At 39.9% G+C, this 7842-nt stretch overlaps 1 pseudogene; it reads right to left on the bottom strand.

The window, feature by feature from the left end:
• Window positions 1-7257, bottom strand: part of LOC102242278 — a 23338-nt pseudogene extending 16081 nt beyond the window's left edge.
• Between the last annotated feature and the right edge of the window lie 585 nt (window positions 7258-7842).

Genomic DNA, 7842 nt, shown 5'->3' with positions numbered 1-7842 from the left:
AGCAAGCCTCATGCTCGCTTCCAGCTGCCTGGCTGCCGGCCGCCATCTTGGCTGACAGTTAATTTGCATAAGGATATGCTGATTAGCCAATGGGAAGGGTAGCGGTCGTACGCCAATTACCATGTTTCTCTTTTATTAGTGTAGATCTGCCTATAGTCTTATTTCTCAGAATGTGTCCCATGGAACCTCAGGCTTGGGATAACTTTGAACTGTGTTAGAAATGCAGATCTCAGCACCAAGGAGACCAACTGAGTCAGGATCTGCATTTCAACAAGGTCTGGGAAGGTCTGCACACGCAGGTCTGGGAAGCACTGGACTATAGGCACTCTGGAACCATAGTTCCCCTTCTCCTGAGCGGGCACCGTATACCATGTTCATCAGATAGTTCCAGGGGGACAAAAGAGATGGGCAAAGACCAAATGTCTGTTGAGTACCCACCTTGTAAAACAGACATATCTACGGTTCTCTTTTCTTCCTAGATATTGTCATAATCAGGCTTATGACACAGCAGTCAGTGACTCACACATCCCTAAATCACTGTAGTTGTTTCTTAGCCTATGTGCATGCTGCCTTCCAGGGAAAAACCGGTAGAGATTCCTGTTATTGGTTATACTCCCACCTAATGCCATGCTCCCTAAGAGAATCATGCATTATAAGTCGGGTCGGCATGCAGGAATGACTAGGATGAAGCACTAATATGTCCCCTTCTTAAATGGCACCTCTTTCTATTTGAAATGCTGGGTGTACTTCACACACTAATGAATGACCTTGCTGGCTGCTAATGCATGCCAGAAAGCATTAATTTGATTCAATTTTTACCGTGTACTGATGGATCCTGTTAGGAATAGGTTTAAAAGATGAGATTAGACGTTTCCTTAACTAGATTTAAGAAAAAAAAAAGGACAGTCTCTTTAGTTCTGTAAAATGAGTTGACATGTGCCATTAAATTCATTGCTGTTATCTGTCACAGGCTTTTCTGGGAAGAATTATGAATGCTAAACTTTATTAGAAATATGGCTCAATCTTAATATTGCAAGCGTGTTAGTAGACTAGAGGGAATGCAATTGTTTTATCAGAATGACTTGGGTTTGTGGATGTATAATTAATGGAAGAGATAGCTTATACCATCAGAATTTCCATTTAGGTTTTGAAAATCTAACAAAAACCTAAAAATGAAATATAATGAAAATAAATCATACTTCAGAATATAAAAGAGATTAAAGAATAAACGAGGCAACTTCTCATTAAGCATGATGGATAGCACATATACATTCACCACCACTTCTACTGAATGCTTCATAAAATGACAATAGAGAGATTTTTTAAAAAGTTACAAGCCCCAAGTACAAAAAGACAAGGGGAAAAATACAACATAATGTACGGGGGTGGGGGGGGGGTGGGGAGCAGAATTTTCTAGTTATATATTGCTGCATAATTATCTTAATTGTTAATGGATTAAAACAATAATAATTTTTATACATCATAATTTCTGTGGTAAAATTTTGGGCAAGGTTCAGTTGGGTGATTCTTCCATTCCCTATGGCATTGACTGTGATCCCTCAGAGGTGATCTGGAGTGTCCACAACTGCTTTACACATGCACCTGAGCAGAGACAGCATGGGGTCTGGGCTCAGGGGTTCTTCTTCCCTCCCCACGCAGTCTCAGGCCGGCCTCATGTGTTGCTGTTCCCACAGGGTGGCTGGGTTGTTTACCTGGCGGCTCAGGGCTCCCAGAATGAGTGTCCAAGAGACAGGATATCCAGGCTCACACTGTTAGGGCCTGGGTGTGACAACTGGCACACTCCTTTCAGCCTTACCTTATTAGTCAGAGTAGTCTTCTCAATCGTACAAATGGGGCAAAACATTTACAGCCATCTTTAACCTATTGCCTCGTTGTGTGATTGGTAACAGACTTAGAAGACCAGAGGAATCTAAAAGCCAAGCCAGCAGTGAGGGAAACACAGAGGTCAGCTGAGTCTACCACAGAGCCCTAGGAAGGTTCAGGAATTTCAGATTCTTCTAACAAGAGGGAGAGGGGCATAAGCAGGGCCCAAACCATAAGGATTGGTTGAAAGGCTGTATAAAACAAAATAAACTGACGAACAAAATAGATCCAGAGACATTGACACTTGAAACAGACTGACGAATTTCAGATGGAAGGGGGTGGGGGGAAGAGATTAACAAAGAATTTTATATGCATAGATGCATAACCCATGGACAGACAATAGTGCAGTGAAGGCCTAGGGAGGGGGTGGAGTGGGGTGTAGGAGGTCAATAGGGGGAAAACAGGGGACATCTGTAATACTTTCAACAATAAAGATACAATTAAATAAATAAAATAAAAAGAGTTAGATTCCCTCTCACAGTTTGCTGAGCGCCCCCCCCCCCCATACTTATAGAGGGCTAGAGGTTTAATTTCCAGAGAAGTTGAACCAAACAGACCCTGAAGTTGGGCACAATTAAACTCAGGTAACCATACAAAAAACAAAACAAAAACAAAGATAGTAAATTAAAATCTACATATTGTGCCATGCAATCTGCTTCCCCTCATCCGAAATCAGCTCTGTAATACTGGCAGACTCTTTGGTTAAGAAATGGAGGGTTTCTCTCTGGCACAATTAACCAATCCATGAGATCATGCCTACAGATGTTGATGGTTTGGGGGTCCAGTGAAATGGCACCATCAGATCCTCATCAATGAAGCCGTCAATCATCCCATCTATACGTAGAGCATCTACTCAGGATTTTAGTATCGCACCATTAAAATGAGCAGACAGTCTAGGATCAATAGACATTAGAGGCAGGCTCTTAAGTTGCGGAGGCCAAACCAAATAAGTAGAAATAAAGAACACAGTAAATGAAAAATGTAAAGAACAAAGTAAAATAAGAAAACTGTAGTTAATATCCCTAAATAGATAAGAAAATATATTCCATAAAAGAAACAAAAAAGGACATTGAGTAATCAAATTAGAATGCTTGGAAATGAAAACTATGGGATCAGAAATTTAAAATTCAATAGAATGAAAGATATATTGGAATAATTTTTTGAGTTAAATAAAAAAGATTAAAAAATAGGAAATTTTAAGAAAATTAGAAAGTTCAAGAGTTCCTCTATCCAAATAATAGAATAAACAGAGAAAATGGGAGTAAGCAATTGGAAAGGCTTATTAGGAAAATATCCCATATCTGAAGGATATGAATTGCCATACTGATAAGGACCACTGAGGGACCACAGAACAAAAGATAAGAAAGGATTCATGTTATGGTACATAATCATGAAGTTGTAGAAAACTGGATACAAAGAGAAACTCCCAAAAGCTGAGGAGAAAAAAAATAGAACAGAATTAAAAATTATACACATCTTTTCATGAGCCACACTGGATGCTAGAAGATAATGGAGTAACATATTCAAAATTCTGAATAAAATAATTTCCAATCTATGCTCAGTAAAGCTATCAATCAAGTGGATAGAAAAAAGGCATATTGCTTTTAGCTGGTTAAAATATGATAGAATATATTCAGGGTAAAGGTTGTGAGTGATCATTTTTTCTTTATTATGCATTCCATTCTCAATTAGATTCTAAGGTTCCCAAGGGATATAATTTTAATTTTTAATTTGTCCTGAATAGCTTCTCATAGGTAGGCATTTATGAATGGCATTTATAAATAAATGGACTCTGCTCTACTTTGAATCATGATTATTTGGAGTGCTGAATAGGATAGCATTGCTTTGACTTATGAAAATAACTTATTTTTTAGTTGCCATTTCTTAATAGGACATCTAATATTTATTCTCATTTTTTTCATGGTCTGTGTCTGTATAAAATACCTTTGTCTTCTTATGCTCTTATATGATCCAATAGTTTAAAGGATTTTGTCGCTTGAATGTTCCGGAAAAAAAGTAGAATGTGATGCTCACATTTGTTTTAACAAAATACTTTCAGAGCTGATTGTGATGATATTGACCTGATAACACAGAGTGCCAATAAATTAAAGACAGCATTAGAAATTTCCCATTTTAATTACTATCCAGGCCAGTAATCAGGTGCTTAATTACTCCCAGTGTTATTGTTGATAATGAAGTGTTGACTGCCACCAGTGAATAGGCGCTGTAATGAATAAGGGAACAAGCTGTTTGACTTACACTGTGGAGGACGGTGGCTCTGGACCCTCGGGAATAATGGCTCAAGGAGAATTCGGAGATCTCTATGGATCTGGAAAACAGAGAAGACTTTGAGCCAGAATTGTCAATCACAACAGAGATCAAGAGGGACAGGAAAGAGAAAGTTTGGATCAGATGAAAAAATATTGGGGGTCTTGAGATAATGCAGACTTCAGAAGGATAGAAAGAAAAACTGACCTCAGGAGGCTGAGCTGAAATATTCAGAATCAAAGAATGAAGGAAGTCACTCACTAACCAATGACACCTATTTGTTTTTATTTTGCATACACGTAACAGTAAATGTGTGTAATTTCTTCTGCTTGTAGCAAAGTTATTTACTTTTTTCTTTGTTGCTTTTAAAAAGATACCCTTAAGGGGGAGGAGGGATATTTGACTTCCCATTGAGATTATTATAGGAAATGTGGCAAGAGTTTCATATCACTAGCAAGAGTCCAAAAGAGAGACTTCTGTGACCTCACCCACCCTCACATATGATGGAGGCTTTTATTACTCACTCTCCAAAGCAGTGCCCAGGCTCATTACTGCCACTGTGTGTTCACCCCTGAACTAATGATGTTGAATGCTGTGGTGAGCTGGGGGCTTTCCAAGTGCAGAGACTGGGACATATGGGACCTTGAAGAATAAATGCTTTTGCAGTGGAGATGCCAATAGTCTCTTCCCTACACACACACACACACACATTCCTTAGGGAACCCCCCTTTCTCTAATCCTTGAAAGGAGTGGCCCTATGCATCACATGACTTAATCCTCCTTGCCGTGGCTGTTGGACCATGGATAGATGTCAGACCCATTCTAAGACTGGAATTTGGAGTTGGGACACCAAGAACTTGATTCAAATAAACAGTGGCAGGCACTGGACCCCGGAGATCATGCAAACTTGGGGTGTGTGGCCTATATACATGAGAGGGAGCAGAGGAAAGAAGCAAAGATTAAGTTCACCCTTATGTGACTGCTGCCTGATGGAGAGTTCATATTGACTGGCTTTCAATCCAGTTCTAATTCATGGGAGTCCTGATTTTATTTAGATACTTTGAGGATGTAAACTTAAAATCCCCTCTATCTCTCATAACTTGAGTGGGATTCTCCCCTTACAATGGTCAATTCACATTCATTATTCCATTCAATTTTTCTAACCAGCAATAAAATCGGCTCACCTGCTGGCCAGTTAAGGGAATAAATATGTGGTTATAGAAGGACTAGGCTACTGCCATCACACAGTTTCATAATTACTTGTATTTTACCTATCTCCTTTCGGAGTTTGTGAACTCCCTGAATTTTTAAACAAGGAATTTACCCGTTTGTTTCACATAATGGGTGGCCAATTGCATTTTGTAATTGGGTATTGCCTGAGCTGTAGTAAACTTGGCTTATGAGAAATATGTTTGGCTTAATACTTCAAAAGAACAACATCCCTAGCACTAACTAGTGACGGAAATTCCTTTCCAAGTTTTGTTTATATGAAACACTAGGAGTGCGTATGTTACAGTGGGAGCATCCTTTGGTGAGAACTCTTTGCCGTGATATCAGGTCCTGTGTGGCTCATGGAGGAATTAGTTCTGGCATTAGTTGCTCAGCAACAGGATGAGGAAGTGAGCCTGGCAGCATGTGGCTGAAGCCCTTGGTCATTCTGAGTCCAAGCAGTGTGTTGGGCCAGTGATGGGCTCCTCCAGACCACTTGGATAAGCATCTATCACTGTGTAAATTTAATTATTTGGCAATTGTTGAGCAAAATCATTTCTAGAAAATAACCGTCTTTAGAGCTAACTTTTGCATTTCTAATCTTTAAAAAATATGGCTTAGGCAGGAACATAAGGGTAATATCATTTAATTAAACTGCCTATTTATTGACTTTCCCAAGAGACTTCTTTCTCCCTTTTCCTGTAATACGTTATAACATTACCATAATGGGACTTTATTCTTTCTTATTTTCCACATGCATTGCTCTGATAATTGGAAAAAGTCAGAAAACTTGACTATTGAAATGAGTGACCTTTACATTTGGAAAACTAATTTGTTCAACACAAATATAGGAGATCTCATTATGTCACTTAAACCATATAAAATTGATGATCAATTTCATTTTTTATTAAAGGAAATGATTTACTTAACGGATGGATACTGTACCTTTCTGTGTTGTTTTCTTCCTGTCACTCATTTCTTTGGCCTCCCCCGTCCCAAATTTAGTAACAAGTCTTTGATAGTTACTTTTGCATTTGAAAATGTAAAGGTTTTCTATATAAGTAGTAATCAATGCCCAGGAAATTTGCAGCAAATGGGTCATAATGGATGCAGGCTGGAGAAAGTCCATGATTCATTTATCCACCTCCCAGCACAGGTTCCCCCCAGACTTCCTATTGGAGAAGAACAGCCCAGGGCTTTAGGGAGTTTTGTCTTTGTCCCCTCCTCCTCCTCTTCTTTCTTCTCCTTTCCCTCCTCCTTTCCTTCCCCCTTCTTCCTGTAAATTAAATCAGTTTGTACATTTGGAGGCAATGGTATCCTGGAACAGGTTCCTAAGTATTCCCTTATTTCCATTTCAGTGTCTCAAACCCTAGGTTATTGCCTTGTTTACTTTTCAGCCTAGTCCTTGTTTTTTTTTTTGTTTTTTTTTTGTTTTTTTTTTGTTTTTTTTTATGAGGGGTAAAAAGCATTTATAAAGAACAGAACCTGAACACACTTGTTGCCCTCCTCCGCTGTGGGCAGGAACCTCTGAGTGCTCTGGGAAGCCAGTGTGTTTCCCTGTGGGCTTGAGCTGAGGCTCCGGATTCCCAGGACCAGTGCTAACACGCCTCACATCTCTGCTTACTTTATTATTAAAAGGTGAGGTGTTCCAGATTATCTATCATTTCAAAAGTTCTCTTCTTCCTCAGGACACACGCTGATCTGATGCTATCTCCTGCCCGCCTTTCCCTGTCCACCCGGACTCTCCCTCACTGCCCTGGGAACGCAGGGTTGGTCACCTGTGAACTGCTCAACATCCTCCACCCCTGGTTCTATTGTTCCCATCACATTCCTGTTCAGTTTTACTGACACCACTTTGTCTGCAGTCCCTCCGAAGGCTGCTGTGTTTTCCCTCATACTTCGTGGGAACTCTAGGGCCTGGGGCAAATCGATGGTCTCTTATCCTTTCTCACTGCCTACACACCTTCCCTCCCTTCTCTTTTCAAACTCGTAGGTTTTTTGTTTTGTTTTGTTTTGTTTTTAGTGTATGACTTCAGATCCTACCATTACTCCACCTCCCTTTGCTAGCTACCCTTTTCCCAGCTGCTTCCTCTCACGAGGTGACTATAACCATGGCTCACTCCTCTCTTCCACTTCCCCTATCTCAGTTGCTTGACTTTTTAGCTCCGGGAATCTCTACCTCCTCTCCACCATGCCTGCCTTCCTGACTCATGTATATAGTTATATCCAAACCTGGTGTCACTAGTAACTGTATGATCTCCAACATCTGATTTTCTTCTTTACCTTTGCCTTCCAGCCAGCTAACTCCTAATTTTCACACACCCACTCTGATCATTCTAGCTCTTAAAGACTTCATATCAGCTGACCCTTCCACATATTTGCTATTTGTAACCTCTTAATGTCTTTCTCCCCCTTTTACCCAACTTAGAGTCCGTGTTTTACACTATAACCATTCCTCTGCCGACATCTTTAACTCTCTTG

The sequence above is a fragment of the Myotis brandtii genome, unplaced genomic scaffold (assembly GCF_000412655.1).
Source record: "Myotis brandtii unplaced genomic scaffold, ASM41265v1 scaffold424, whole genome shotgun sequence".
Taxonomy (NCBI): Eukaryota; Metazoa; Chordata; class Mammalia; order Chiroptera; family Vespertilionidae; genus Myotis; species Myotis brandtii.
Note: the sequence above shows the minus strand (reverse complement) of the source record. Positions and strands in the feature narration are given on the sequence as shown.